We start from the raw sequence: 16,885 nt of genomic DNA, 5'->3' as shown, positions 1-16,885 counted from the left end.
TCTTTGTTCAATACAAAGAGAAGTTGGGAGCTTAAGTGTCTTATTTTCCAAACAAAATAAATTCAATATGTATTGTATGCTTTACTGCATGCGAATGGATTTAGTTTCTTCTTAGTTTCTTGACAAAACAATAAATTATAATCAACAAATTGGTTAGTAAATGACGCTTCATTCCTGTCTACAGTGTCTAGGAGACTTCTGATGACCAAACATTCAGATATTCACTACACTGGAAAAGAGCTCTTGATTGAAAAATGTTTGTATTTGTTGCGAGAAAATGAGTTGCAAACAATAAAGTAGCTAGGCTAGGGGAGATTACTAAATTATTTAAGACAAAAACAATAGCATGAAAGGAAGCAGAGCAGGTGAAACCTTCAAAACGTAGCATAGCAATAAGATAAAAGTAAATTACGAACTGGTTAAAACGAAGAGAATAGAGACGAAAGGATGAGAGCAATTAAAACATACAAATATGAATGTATCTTTCAAGTAATCGCAAATTAAAAACGGATTTTGCATGATATTAATAGAGATGAAGTGCAACTAAACACAGCACTGATTGCCCTTTGTAAGTGGAAACAACACAATAGATTTTTAGGGTAAGTGCTTTATTGGAAATGTCTTCAGAAGGTGTCAGGAGGTGTCAAATGTTATGTTCTGTGCTATATTACTAAACCAGATATTGATGTAGTCTTTATTATTGAACACTAGTTGAAAGACGAGATAAAATTAAACCAAATATCAAGAATTACACTAAAAAGCTATCTTATTAAGGAATCCTCTGCACATGACAGAAATAGTATTTTTGCGAAAAAAAAAAGAATTTCGTTGAAGTTAAATTGTCGCAATATAAAATGATTTTGAGATATCTGCAAACAGTCTGCCAGAACTAAATTTTGTAATCTTACTCAAACACACACACATACACTGACAGATATTTATTAAGTGGAACTTTATCTGTATTTATGAACAAATTGTATGTTCTGCTGAACAATTTCAGCCCATTAAATATGAGGATACAGCTACACTTCGTCAATGTATGTGTAAGCATAACATATAAAGGAATAATGGTGTTAGCAAAAATTTCTAAAAGTTCTGGACCAATTTATTCCATATATTTACATAATATTCTAATACACAGTGTTAGATGTATAAGTGCAGATATTTTTATTAGCAGCTAAGAACAGTGTACTGAACATCATTACATTAATATTTGCTTCAGTCTGAGACTAATAATTATAGCTGTTAGAAGTAGTATGGTTTTAGGTTTGTTAGTACTTCCAATCACACATTTCAAGAGCAGCCATTAATGCTTATTTTCCCTGGGTTGCCTGTCAGGTCCTGATGTGTGGACACGAAACGGTTATTCTACACCGATAGGTGTAGTCCAGTTAATGATGCAGTTACGACCATGCAGAAAACATCAGGTAGTAAATGATATTACATGTTTCCAAGGAAGACTAAGATGCAGAGAAAACACAACTAACATACAGACTTGCGTACATATTAAGGTATCAATATTGGCACTTGTATCCCTAACACCCGACAGCTATATATATTCTTCACTGATTTACCTCAAATTTTTACATGATACTCTAATAAACACACTGGACATACATGAGCTACATATTCTTTAACATACAGCACTTATTGGATATAAATGGAGAAATATCTGTTGGTGACTGTGAACAGTGTACTGAACGACATTGCATCAGTATTTACATAATTTGTATACTAATAATTATAGCTATTACAAATTGTATGTTTTAGGTTGTACACATGATAAGAGTAAGCCATTAATGTTGATTTGTCTCCTGGTTAGCAGATAAGGTGTTGAAGTGTGTATTATGAGCACAGTATAGTCTAAAATGATTTAGTCCACTTATACCCATTGCACCCTGTGTATGGTACATAAATGTATATATAAAGAAATGACGTTATTAACAAAAATCTCGGAAATTTCTTGGGTGATTTACTTCAAATTTTTACGTGATAATCTAACAAATGATCAGGTAGACATACGCTAATTGTTTTTTCAAACAATATGCAGGTTTTCTGTTAAAACCGACTGTGAGATAGAAAATGCTATGCTGTGTAAACACAGTTTCGTTTTATTTCTTGCAGTCAATTTTAACTTCAATGGAAGAGCATATATATGCTTTCTTCTTATATATAAACAAAAATTGTTTATACAACTATATGTTGTTTTTTTTCTTCTTTGCAGTCAGCTTTAACAGGAAAAAGGAAAGTTGTATTTATGACCTATCAACTTATTATTAGAATACTACAAAGGAATCTGAATCATCTGAAACTTCATAATCCTACTGATTTGCAGATCACAGCTATGTGAAATACTATAATGGAAGCTGCTATTCTAAAGGTCCAGCAGCAGGAGAAGTCTGACATACCCTGTATATCATTGATCCCAACCAATTTACTCATTCATTTTGAGCAACCGCAGTTCTGAATCAAGATTTCGTTGGCAATAACAATTAACAAGGCTCAAGGTCGGAGGGAGGGGAAGAGGAGATCAATAGCACAGAGGAAAAGGAAATGAACATAGATAGGGTGAAAGAGAGATGAACAGAGACAAGAGAAAGGGAGAGATGGGGAGAGATAGAGGGGACAGAGGGAGGGAAGAGGAGGAGGAGGTGGAAAGAGAAAGAAAGAAGAAAAAAATTAGGACTACATCCAATTCCCTTACTTATTTACAATTAGAAAGCATTGCCAAGACTGCTAGTGATGAGTAACACAAGACTGGAATGTTGCAGTCCGATCCCTGGTAAGTCAACCAGTGATGAAAGTATTACTTCCCAAATTTGCTACAAAAGTAGAACATATCTTGTAATGCTCCATTAACTATGGAGCCTTATTTAACACCCCTACTGATGCCTGCAAGACAATTCTCACCATGCTACGTTCTACTCTGGCCTGTGGTGGCCGCCCCTCTTCGCCAGGTTAAGGGAAACGATGCTATCAGCTACCCTCAACAACAGCCTCCTCAACTATTGCAGAGATGGAGTGGAGGGCTAGTACACACAAGGGTGCCAAGAGAATAACAAAGTGATGTCCACAGAGCTCTATCTGCGAACCAATATTTTGGGATTTTGCAACTGAGCCGTTGATGAACACCCTGGACAGTGTCAACAGAGTAAGAGGTGTAGTGGCATACACATATGACCTGTCAGTCAACTCGGGAGCAGCACTAGAGACAAAAGGCACACAGCTGCTTCAGAAAACTGAACAGTTGTCAGCGCAAAGAAAATAAACTAAAAATAGCACCCAACAAAAGTGTATATTTACTGCTCACAGGAACATTACAGAGGAAGCCAGTTCTAAAATTATTCAATACTAGCGTACAGAGGAAGCAAGCCACACATTATCTAGGACTGCATCTTGGCGAAAAACAGACTTTCAACTATTGCATCAAACTGACAACTGACGAAATCTCTAAAGTAATGCACAAACTAGTAAAACTCAACACAACTCAGTACAAATTGCCTATTAAGGCGAAAGGGCATGCCACATTGTGATATTTGAATCCATTGCATTCTTTGCCTTAAGTGCTTGGACTCACAGATTGAACATACAGACTAACAAGACAATTGCAATACGAAGTCAACATAGAGTACTCCTGAGAATGAGCAGAGCCTTCAACACCACATCACTAGAGGCACTTTGTGTTGTGATGTGGACCTGCACTACAGACATAACTATACGTTATAGATCTGCATTTTACTGGTTTAGGAGGGACAGGCTCGACAAGGTCACCAAAATTACAGGAACCAAAACAAAAATAAAACACTGGCCGATTCAAACCTAGCAACGAGAGTGGGATGCATCTGACAAGAGTAACCGAGTGCACTCTCTCTTTTCTAACATACACGAAAGATTACAACTGAAACATGTTGACCCAAGCTGGGGGATGGGCCATTTCTTGACAGGCCATATGCCATACCCAGTACACTTAAACCACATGGGCCTAACTAACGATGAAATTTGCATTTTCAGAGAAACACGCTGCTATTCAACATGGTAGTACATGCAAGACCTATACAGAACGACAGTGAAATCAGTATAGCTGATATAGTACTGAACACATTGCATGAAGAAATCAAGAGCTGAACTCCATATGGAAGGAGGCATAGACAAGCACAAACAACACCACAAACCACATGGCAGGACAAGCAAGATTCTGAAAGCAAGGAAGGATCCAACACACTAAGTGCAAATGCCTCAGAAAAGATAATCACATAAGGGACCCAAACCAACAACACATGACACTGCATGCCGTAACACAGTCACATACAACACAACAAGCAGTAACAATCATGAAACAAACAAACAAATACTGAAACCACATATTAAGACTCTAGTAATAAGGTACCGTCGATTGGGAGGAGAAGGCTTGAAGAACTTTAATTCTGAGGCTCCTCTTCCCTGATGATATACTTCATATTGTTCAAAGTTGGTTGATAATAGCCTGTTTCCTCCTATTTCAGGTGAGTAGATCTCAGTAGAACCTCGAGCTATTCTCATCTGAAATGATTCGTGTTTATGTATGTTTATTTTGTTTCTGTGTAATGATATATTACTTGCAGTGTTGCATTTCAGGACTTTATCGTTTGAAACGCCTAATGATTCGTATAGCAAGTGCCTCCGCCATTTTTCAACGGTTTCTGGAACAATTAACATTCAAAGTGGATGGATGCATTAACTATTTAGACGACATAATTGTAACAGGGAGAGCCACACAGGAGCACCTTCGCAGTCTGAAATCTTTATTCAGCGTCTTAAGTGTGGCTGGTCTACAATGCAGAAAAGAAAAACGTTGTTTTTTCCAGCCTGCGACTGAGTACCTCGGCCACATCATTTCCAGCTCAGGCATTAATGCTCTGGATAAACATGGCAAAGCCATAATCATACTTCCCAAACCAACAATGGTTAAGGAACTTCGTTCCTTTCTGGGGAAGACATCGTATTATCAAAAGTTCTTACTGCCAGCAGCAACAGAAATCGCCACCTTGTCCCAATTGTGCAAAAAAGGGGTGCCTTTCCAGTGGACACCACCTTGCGAACGCACCTTCCACAGGATGAAATCCCAGATGCTGAGGGCCACTTGCCTCGCAAATTTTGATCCCACAAAGCCGATAGTTGTTCCAACACATGCATCCGACACAGCTGTCGGAGCGGCCCTACCACACCGGAAGGGGGATGGTTCTGAGTACCCTGTGGCCTACGCATCGAAAACAATTGACTGACAGCCCACGCAAGTACTCCCAAATAGAAAAAGAAGCGCTGACCATCATCTTGGCATTAAAGAAGTTCCACGTTTTTGTTTATGGGACGAAGTTTCACCTCGTCACAGACCATAACTGCTGATCTCCTTATTCAATCCAGCAGCAAAGATTCCAGACAGGACTGCTCATTGCCTCCAGCCCTGGGCTTTATTTTTGGCGCGCTTCCAGTATGAGATTCACTTCCGCAACACGACTGAGTATGCCAAAGCTGTTGCCCTTTCCCGCTTCCCATGGGGAACCGATCCACACCTCGAAAAAACATTCTGTTTTCACACAGATGAAGAAGCAAAAGCCGCGGTAGATTTGTTTTCCCATTACCAGACTCAACCGGTAACGACAACGTACTCCAACATGTCGGATTCACAAACGAGGGTTGGAACTTTAATAGTGGTAACTATTTATTTACAGCTCGTGCAAAATAGATACGTGTTTCAAAGTTTTAGTGACGTTCAAAGTAGTCACCAGCATTGTCTATAACCCGTTAACAGCGATGTGGAAGTCGTAGGATACTCTTAGTAGTGCCAGTTGTGTTGACAGTTCGAGCGGTGCAGTATATTGCCCAACGAATTTGTAGCAGTTCTGAAGCGAATGCCGTGAAGTGTTTCCTTCAGTTTAGAAATCGAGTTGAACTCACGAGGGCTTAAGTCAGGTGAGTGCAGTAGGTGGTATAGTACTTAGCAGTCAAACAAATCAGTAACAGCTTGCATTATACGTGCTTGAGCATTATCCTGCAAAATGATGTTCGGGTCCTGCAGAAAGTGTCATCACTTCTTTCTCTGTGCTGTTCATTTTTGGAACACAACCTACGACCATCATAGAGACAGAAGTGATGACACTTTCTGCAGGACCTGACCATCATTTTGCAGTTTTTCGAACTAAACTCCTGGCTCGCAGGTTCACTTACTAGTCGGGATGGACCACATTTTATTTTGGATATAAATGTGTCACATACTGTGCTGGGTGTAGGAAACAAAGGCTATATTACTTGCATAAGAAAAGCGAACATTGTTGTTGTTGTGGTCATCAGTCCTGAGACTGGTTTGATGCAGCTCTCCGTGCTACTCTATCCTGTGCAAGCTTCTTCATCTCCCAGTACGTACTGCGACCTACATCCTTCTGACGTTCATCTTATATCCTCCTTTCAAGACACTATCCATTCCGTTCAACTGCTCTTCCAAGTCCTTTGCTGTCTCTGACAGAATTACGATGTAACCGGCGAACTTCAAAGTTTTTATTCATCTCCATGGATTTTAATACCTACTCCGAATTTTTCTTTTGTTTCCTTCACTGCTTGCTCAATATACAGATTGAATAACATCGGGGAGAGACTACAACCCTGTCTCACTCCATTCCCAACCACTGCTACCATTTCATGTCCCTCGACTCTTATAACTGCCATCTGGTTTCTGTACAAATTGTAAATAGCCTTTCGCTCCTTGTATTTTACCCCTGCCACCTTTAGAATTTGAAAGAGAGTATTCCAGTCAACATTGTCAAAAGCTTTCTCTAAGTCTACAAATGTTAGAAACGTAGGTTTGTCCTTCCTTAATCTAGCTTCTAAGATACGTATTGCCTCACGTGTTCCAACATTTCTACGGAATCCAAACTGATCTTCCCCGAGGTCGGCTTCTACTAGTTTTTCCACTCGTCTGTAAAGAATTCGCGTTAGTATTTTGCAGCTGTGACTTATTAAACTGATAGTTCGATAATTTTCACATTTGTCAACACATGCTTTCTTTGGGATTGGAATTATTATATTCTTCTTGAAGTCTGAGGGTATTTCACCTGTTTCATACATCTTGCTCACCAGATGGTAGAGTTTTGTCAGGACTGGCTCTCCCAAGGCCGTCAGTAGTTCCAATGGAATGTTGTCTACTCCGGGGCCGTTGTTTGGACTTTCAGTGCTATGTGGACTTTCAGTGCTCTGTCAAACTCTTCACGCAGTATCGTATCTCCCATTTCATCTTCATCTACATCTTCTTCCATTTCCATAATATTGTCCACAAGTACCTCGCCCTTGTATAGACCCTCTATATACTCCTTCCACCTTTCTGGTTTCCCTTCTTTGCTTAGAACTGGGTTTCCATCTGAGCTCTTGATGTTCATACAAGTGGTTCTCTTATCTCCAAAGGTCTCTTTAATTTTCCTGTAGGCAGTATCTATTTTACCCCTAGTGAGACAAGCCTCTACACCCTTACATTTGTCCTCTAGCCATCCCTGCTTAGCCATTTTGCGCTCCCTGTCGATCTCATTTTTGAGACGTCTGTATTCCTTTTTGCCTGCTTCATTTACTGCATTTTTATATTTTCTCCTTTCATCAATTAAATTCAATATTTCTTCTGTTACCCAAGGATTTCTAGCAGCCCTCGTCTTTTTACCTACTTGATCCTCTGCTGCCTTCACTACTTCATCCCTCAAAGCTACCCATTCTTCTTCCACTGTATTTCTTTCCCCCATTCTTGTCAATTGTTCCTTTATGCTCTTCCTGAAACAATCTACAACCTCTGGTTCTTTCAGTTTATCCAGGTCCCATCTCCTCAAATTCCCACCGTTTTGCAGTTTCATCAGTTTTAATCTACAGGTCATAACCAGTAGATTGTGGTCAGAGTCAATATCTGCCCCTGGAAATGTCTTACAATTTGAAACCTGGTTCCTAAACCTCTGTCTTACCATTATATAATCTATCTGAAACCTGTCAGTATCTCCAGGCTTCTTCCATGTGTACAACCTTCTTTTATGATTCTTGAACCAAGTGTTAGGTATGATTAAGTAGTGCTCTGTGCAAAATTCTACCAGGCGGTTTCCTCTTTCATTTCTTAGCCCCAGTCCATATTCACGTACTACGTTTCCTTCTCTCCCTTTTCCTGCACTCGAATTCCAGTCACCCATGACTATTAAATTTTCGTCACCCTTCACTATCTGAATAATTTCTTTTATTTCATCATACATTTCTTTAATTTCTTCGTCATCTGCAGAGTTAGTTGGCATATAAACTTGTACTACTGTAGTAGGTGTGGGCTTCGTATCTATCTTGGCCACAATAATGCGTTCACTATGCTGTTTGGTAGTAACTTACCCGCATTCCTATTTTCTTATTCATTATTAAACCTTCTCCAGCATTACCCCTATTTGATTTTGTATTTATAACCCTGTATTCACCTGACCAAAAGTCTTGTTCCTCCTGCCACCGAACTTCACTTATTCCAATTATATCTAACTTTAACCTATCCATTTCCCTTTTTAATTTTTCTAACCTACCTGCCCGATTAAGGGATCCGACATTCCACACTCCGATTGTTAAAACACCAGTTTTCTTTCTCCTGATAACGATATCCTCTTGAGTAGTCCCCGCCCGGAGATCCGAATGGGGGACTATTCTACCTCCGGAATATTTTACCCAAGAGGACGCCATCATCATTTAATCATACAGTAAAGCTGCATGCCCTCGGGAAAAATTACGGCCGTAGTTTCCCCTTGCTTTCAGCTGTTTGCTGTACCAGCACAGCAAGGCCGTTTTGGTTATTGTTACAAGGCCAGATCAGTCAATCATCCAGACTGTTGCCCCTGCAACTACTGAAAAGGCTGCTGCCCCTCTTCAGGAACCACACGTTTGTCTGGCCTCTCAACAGATACCCCTCCGTTGTGGTTGCACCTACGTTACGGCTATCTGTATCGCTGAGGCACGCAAGCCTCCCCACCAACGGGAATGTCCATGGTTCATGGGGGGAGGAAGCGAACATTATGATTGCATTATATCCGATTTTTATTATCTCTGTTGTTGAATTTAATCTTAATGACTCCGAATTTGTTCTTCCTTTGAAAAAGATGAAGGGAGCATATAATTGTAAATATTACGTGTTACAACTCGGTAGTAAAAGTTTTATTCAAGGAAGAAATCAACGAGTCCTGATCTCTGACAAATAATTAGGTGAGACTCAAATGGATTATAATTACTATGCAAAGTTTCGGCTACACTACGTTGACGTGGAATTGGAGAGACACTGGAGAGATTGGCGAACGATTCTGCAAATAAACACGGCGACTTTCAACGGACTCAAGAGCACGCAAAAAGAAAACTGCCCAGCTCTTTACCAACGTGTTAACAAACGACGAAACCCACATAAGGCGAGTTTAGTTTCAATGGACATTTCAATACACCATTTGAAAACAAAGAATATCCCTTAACGTATGAGGTGACCCTTCTGTAACGTATACCACAAGGTGGAGTCTCCGGGACCCCTGTGTTTAAACCGAGATTTAAGGAAAAAATCGTAAAATTTTTTAATTTATGCTATATAACATTTATTTTCACAATCATTTAAGTGTTGTTTAAATGCTTCTAGTTTATTTTACTGCACTAAACAAAGCCTGCATCATTTTACTATTTGTCACACAAAAAGGACATAATTCTGTGTGGTTATTTTAAATAGCACACATAAATGGACTGTTAGAGTACTGAATTTTACATTCTGATAAAATATACAATCTCTGTAGCAAATAAATTTCCATATAGAACCAAATTGAGGGGTTTAAATTTTCACAGAAAGATGCTCGCCGACAGCTACAAAACGAAACGCTGTCAGATTCACATGAATTGCTGGGAACTACTTTCTTCTTATCACCAGTCAGAACACATTCGATTTTGACAGGCACTTTAAGTTTTTCATTGAAGAAACAGACAGATCCGCATCGCAACTTTCCTAACGTTCTTACTCTGAATGACGAAACTGTGATCACTGCCTGATGTTGGCACTCCGTGCTCCAAACGTCAGTTCTCTGCACGTCTTCCTGCCTTTTCTAGCCTTGCGACTTCAGTGTATAAAACATCGTCAGCCGCGAAAGACTGCTGGAACTTACAATGTTGTCTAGAATGTCACTCATATATTTTGTGTAATGTAAAATTTTGCGGTACTCCAAAACGTCTCTCCATTGAGAATGGTATGCTGTGTGGTGTTTGCTATAAACTCTTCAGTCCAATCACACAGTTGGTGCGATGTTTCGTACATTCGCGTTTTGTTCATCAGGAAGTAGCACGGGATGGTATCAAATGCAAAGGAAAACGGCATCCAACAGGGAGCCTTAGCTTACTACCTTCCGGCTCTCATGGGTTTCACCGGATTATTGTTTTGGGAACCCATGTATTTTCCTACAGAGGAGATTTTTGGACTCCAATGCTCATCTAGTAGAGATGAATGAATAAGAATATTGTCTATGGCTATGCTACTGTTCCCTGCACACTGGTTAGAAGAAACACAGTCAGCATTAGATAATATGAATTTGAAAGATCTACCAACATCCTTTTTCTTGCATAATCATATACAAAATTAATACTGAAGTCACCACATATAACTAGTGTTTGGTACTTCCTATAAAGAGAACCAAGAAGGCTCTCTAGCTTGAGCAGGAATGCTCTGAAATCACAGTTAGGGGACCTATGTTGTTGTTCTTGCGGTCTTCAGTCCTGAGACTGGTTTGATGCAGATCTCCATGCTACTCTATCCTGTGCAAGCTTCTTCATCTCCCAGTACCTACTGCATCCTACATCCTTAAACAACAACAATTAGAAGTTTAGTTTCATTAAATTCGGCTGCCCTGCACAACATTTAAATATCTATTCAGTGCAGTACCATGATACGTCTACGGACTCAAATGGAATACTGTTTTTCAAGTACAAGGCCACTCCACCATACCGCAAAGAACTCCTTGAAAAACAGGTAGTTAATCTGTACCCTGGTAAAGGAAGCCTCTGCATTGTCAAATTATTCGCGAGTAGTACAGGGTTGCAGGAACCAGATAGCGGTACCGAAAGTACCCTCCACCACACACTATTAGGTGGCTTGCGGAGTATGATGTAGATGTAGAATTAACTGGTGCTCCGATATACCCACAATGTCAGAGTCAACATCTATAGGCAGTTCACTAACTTTATCTCTAATACCTCTTATATTTTGATGAAATTTGGACACCTGACCTTTGTTAGAGGAACTTCTTTTAAGTGGGTATAAGTATCAGCAGACTTCAGTCTAAAAAGGTGCAGCTCTAACACCAACTACTACAGGAATTTTTCAACACGTGATCCCACCACGGCCGGCCCCTGTGACCGAATGGTTCTAGGCGTTTGAGTCCGGAAGGGCGCGACCGCTACGGTCGCAGGTTCGAATCCTGCCTCGGGTATGGATGCGTGTGATGTCCTTAGGTTACTAAGGTTTAAGTAGTTCTAATTTCTAGGGGACTGATGGCCCCAGATGTTAAGTCGCATCGTGCTCAGAGCTATTTGAACAATTGGATCCCACCACCACCCACTAGACTGCCAGCCTCCCGTTCCCATATCTATTGAGGTGCAGGCCTTGCCTAATAAAACCTGATCTATTGGTAGAGTCAACTGGCAGTACTGCAATGTGAATCATGCCCTCTGCCATCAGTGCCTTCCTCAGCCCCATGTTAACGCGCGTAATACCTGCATTAACATGAGGTCGATCATGACGCTGAAACAGTTGCATGAAGTGCACGTGAGTGCCGCCATTTTGAGTAACCGTCTTTACCAGGTCACCACCTACATCATATTCCCCGTCCCTATCAAGACTATTCCCTGCTCCATTCACAATCACTAATTGATCCTCTTTCGTAAAATTCCTACATTACTCCCTCATGATGTCAGTCAACTGAGCCAGGCCTGCACTAGGCTTGACAATGCTGGTGACCTGGTACTCGTGCGAACTACGTAGCAGCAGAACCTTCTTCTTTCTGTTAGAATTTGCAACTGACGTGGGCTTCCTAACTGCTGAGGACTGCTGCATGTTTCCTACACCTACAGCTACACTCATCTCTGGCAATTGCTCAAATCTATTGCATGCACGCAAAGTACAACTATCTGAATATTTCCTTATCCTAAATGCCTTCTTACCAACTGCCAGTTCCCATTCCACAGAAACCTTCACTCTCCTCAACCTATCTAGTTCCTCCTTTGCGTCTCGTAACTATACCTGAAGGGCACAGATCTTACGCTCCTGCTCCTCTGTCATCTTACTTCTGCTACAGATTATGCATTCCCAGGAGAGGATCTCTCTAGAATGCGCACTGCCTTTCCCACTGTATTCCCCCCTCTCCTCCCCAATGAAAATACTTTGAAGAAATCCCACACCGTAACCCACTATTCAGAAACCTACGACAAAGCCAACACTTCTCACTCATGGTAAAATTTTGACACTTACTAAAAAAAAACTAAACGTCTACGTTAGTTCAATTGCAACAATAGAACTATTTAAAGAACTAACAATAGCGGTCTCAAAATTCTCTCTCTACTAAGAAATCAATTTTTATTAATAGTACCAAACGACAACTAATACCAAAATCAGCAAAACTTGGCACAATTTCCTAGCTAAAAAAAAAAATCAAGCGGCCGCTGGAATGCTCAACGAAGTTAAGAGATTGAATGAAAATTTTACTGAAATATTTCACTATAAACAATTAGAAACGTCAACTGGAAACAACCGCACGAAATTTACTAAACGACTTCAAACGTTTTAGACAACTCTAAAAAACAAAATGGGTGAACGTTTCCAAAAATTCATTGAACCGCTATTTCACCATAAACAGCACGAGGCACTGTTGAAAGCTACTAAATTTAATAACTGTATAACCGTACACAAACAACTTTATCAGAACGCAACTTGAGAACCGCAGTAGTTGCAACTCCAGGCCGTTAAAAGATTTATTAGGGCTCCTTTGACTACACTACTTTGTTTATGAAATCCATTGGCTTCGTAATGTCATCCTCTGTAATATCTTAACGCTTAACATGGACAACCCATCTACATCTACACCTACATGACTACTCTGCAATTCACATTTAAGTGCTTGGCAGAGGGTTCATCGAACCACAATCATACTGTCTCTCTACCATTCCACTTCCTACCAGCGCGCGGGAAAAACGAACACCTAAACCTTTCTGTTCGAGCTCTGATTTCTCGTATTTTATTTTGATGATCATTCCTACCTATATAGGTTGGGCTCAACAAATTCGCATTCGAAAGAGAAAGTTGGTGACTGAAATTTCGTAAAAAGATCTCGCCGCGACGAAAAACGTCTTTGTTGTAATGTCTTCCATTCCAATTCGTGTATCAAATCTGCCACACTCTCTCCTCTATCACGTGACAATATAAAAGGAGCTGCCATTTTTTGCACCCTTTCGATGTCCTCCGTCAATCCTACCTGGTAAGGATCCCACACCGCGCAGCAATATTCTAACAGAGGACGAACGAGTGTAGTGTAAGCTGTCTCTTTAGTGAACTTGTTGCGTCTTCTTAGTGTCCTGGCAATGAAACGCAACCGTTGGCTCGCCTTCCCCACAATGTTATCTATGTGGTCTTTCCAACTGAAGTTGTTCGTAATTTTAACACCCAGGTACTTAGTTGAATTGACAGCCTTGAGAATTGTAGTATTTATCGAGTAATCGAATTCCAACGGATTTCTTTTCGAACTCATGTGGATCACCTCACACTTTTCATTATTTAGCGTCAACTGCCACCTGCCACACCATACAGCAATCTTTTCTAAATCGCTTTGCAACTGATACTGGTCTTCGGATGACCTTACTAGACGGTAAATTACAGCATCATGTGCGAACAACCTAAGAGAACTGCTCAGATTGTCAACCAGGTCATTTATATAGATCACGAACAGCAGAGGTCCCAGGACGCTTCCCTGGGGAACACCTGATATCACTTCAGTTTTACTCGATGATTTGCCGTCTATTACTACGAACTGCGACCTTCCCGACAGGAAACCACGAATCCAGTCGCACAACTGTGACGATACCCCATAGGCCCGCAGCTTGATTAGAAGTCGCTTGTGAGGAACGGTGTCAAAAGCTTTCCGGAAATCTAGAAATACGGAATCAACTTGAGATGCCCTGTCGATAGCAGCCATAACTTCGTGCGAATAAAGAGCTAGCTGCGTTGCACAAGAGCGATGTTTTCTGAAACCATGCTGATTACGTATCAATAGATCGTTTCCTTCGAGGTGATTCATAATGTTTGAATACAGTATATGCTCCAAAACCCTACTGCAAACCGACTTCAATGATATAGGTCTGTAGTTAGATGGATTACTCCTACTACCCTTCTTAAACACTGGTGCGACCTGCGCAATTTTCCAATCTGTAGGTACAGATCTATCGGTGAGCGAGCGGTTGTATATGAGTGCTAAGTAGGGAGCTATTGTATCAGCGTAATCTGAAAGGAACCTAATCGGTATACAATCTGGACCTGAAGACTTGCCCGTATCAAGCGATTTGAGTTGCTTCGCAACCCCTAAGGTATCTACTTCTAAGAAACTCATGCTAGCACCTGTTCGTGTTTCAAATTCTAGAATATTCCATTCGTCTTCCCTGGTGAAGGAATTTCGGAAAACTGCGTTCAATAACTCCGCTTTAGCGGCACAGTCGTCGGTAACAGTAGCACCGGCACTGCGCAGCTAAGATATTGACTGCGTCTTGCCGCCTGTGTACTTTACATACGACCAGAATTTCTTCGGATTTTCTACCAAATTTCGAGACAATGATTCGTTGTGGAACCTATTAAAGGCATCTCGCATTGAAGTCCTTGCTAAATTTCGCGCGTCTGTAAATTTTAGCCAATCTTCCGGATTTCGCGTTCTTCTGAACTTCGCATGCTTTTTCCGTTGCCTCTGCAACAGCGTTCGGACCTGTTTTGTGTACCACAGAGGAGCCGTTCCATCTCTTAGCAATTTATGAGGTATGAATCTCTCAATTGCTGTTGATACTATATCTTCGAATTTGAGCCACATCTCGTCTACATTTGCATAGTCTGTTCGGAAGGAATGGTGATTGTCTCTTAGGAAGGCTTCTAGTGACACTTTTTCCGCTTTTCTAAATAAAATTATTTTGCGTTTGTTTCTGGTGGATTTGGAAGAAACGGTATTGAGCCTAGCTACAACGACCTTGTGTTCACTAATCCCTGTATCAGTCATGATGCTCTCTATCAGCTCTGGATTGTTTGTGGCTAAAAGGTCAAGTATGTTTTCGCAACCATTTACAATTCGCGTGGGTTCGTGGACTAAATGCTCGAAATAATTTTCGGGGAAAGCATTTAGGACAAACTCGGAAGATGTTTTCTGCCTACCACCGGTTTTGAACAAGTATTTTTGCCAACATATCGAGGGAAGGTTGAAGTCCCCACTAACTATAACCGTATGAGTGTGGTATTTATTTGTTACGAGACTCATATTTTCTCTGAACTTTCCGCAACTATGTCATCGGAGTCTGGGGGTCGGTAGAAGGAGCCAATTATTAACTTAGTTCGGCTGTCAAGTATAACCTCCGCCCATATCAATTCGCACTGAGTATCTACTTCTACTTCACTACAAGATAAACCACTACTGACAGACACAAACACTCCACCACCAATTCTACCTAATCTATCTTTGCTGAACACCGTCTGAGACTTCGTAAAAATTTCTGCAGAACTTATTTCAGGCTTTAGCCAGATTTCTGTACCTGTAACGATTTCAGCTTCTGTTCTTTCTATTAGCGCTTGAAGCTTAGGGACTTTCCCAGCACAACTACAACAATTTACAACTACAATTCCGACTGTTCCTTGATTCAAGCACGTTCTGTATTTGCCATGCACCCTTTGAGATTGCAGCCCACCCCGTACTTTCCCGAGGCCTTCTAACCTAAAAAACCGCCCAGTCCTCGCCACACAGCCTCCGCTATCCGTGTAGCCGCCAGCTGAGTGTAGTGAACTTCTGACCTATTCAGCGGAACCCGAAACCCCACCACGCTATGGCGCAAGTCAAGGAATCTGCAGCCAACACGGTCGCAAAACCGTCTGAGCCTCTGATTCAGACCCTCCACCCAGCTCTGCACCAAAGGTCCGCAGTCGGTTCTGTCGACGATGCTGCAGATGATGAGCTCTGCCTTCATCTCGTAAGCAAGACCGGCAGCCTTCACCAAATCAGATGGCCGCTGGAATCCAGAGAGAATTTCCTCAGATCCAAAGCGCCACACGTCATTAGTGCCGACATGTGCCACCACCTGCAGTGGCTGCACCCTGTGCTCTTCATGGCATCCGGAAGGACCCTTTCCACATCAGGAATGACTCCACCCGGAATGCACACGGAGTGCACACTGGATTTCTTCTCCTCCTAAGGGATCCCATTACACGCCTAACATTGGAGCTCCCAACTACCAATAAGCCCACCCTCTGCGATTGCCCGGACCTTGAAGGCTGAGAAGGCAGATGCAGGCAGCTGCATCTGGCTCAGCCAGAGACAGTGCCTGAAACCTGTTTGTCAGACGCACCGGGGAGGCTTTCTGATTAACCTCCGGGGACGTCTTTCGCTGCCTGCCACGCCTTGGAACGACCTCCCAATCAACCACATGCGAGGGCTCAGCCCCACTGCGGCAGCAACCGGGGCAACCACAGCGGCAGACCGATCTGGGGACAGACGGGACGAGGTTGACATCCCCGTGATACCCAAGTCCGGCTCCCAACAGTGGTGTCCATTGGCAACAGCCTCCAGCCGAAGTCAGCGTCGCTTGCAGCTGTGAGCGAAGGGATGCC

The sequence above is a fragment of the Schistocerca gregaria genome, chromosome 1 (assembly GCF_023897955.1).
Source record: "Schistocerca gregaria isolate iqSchGreg1 chromosome 1, iqSchGreg1.2, whole genome shotgun sequence".
Classification (NCBI taxonomy): Eukaryota; Metazoa; Arthropoda; class Insecta; order Orthoptera; family Acrididae; genus Schistocerca; species Schistocerca gregaria.
The sequence above is the reverse complement of the archived record's forward strand: the minus strand, read 5'-3'. Positions refer to the sequence as shown.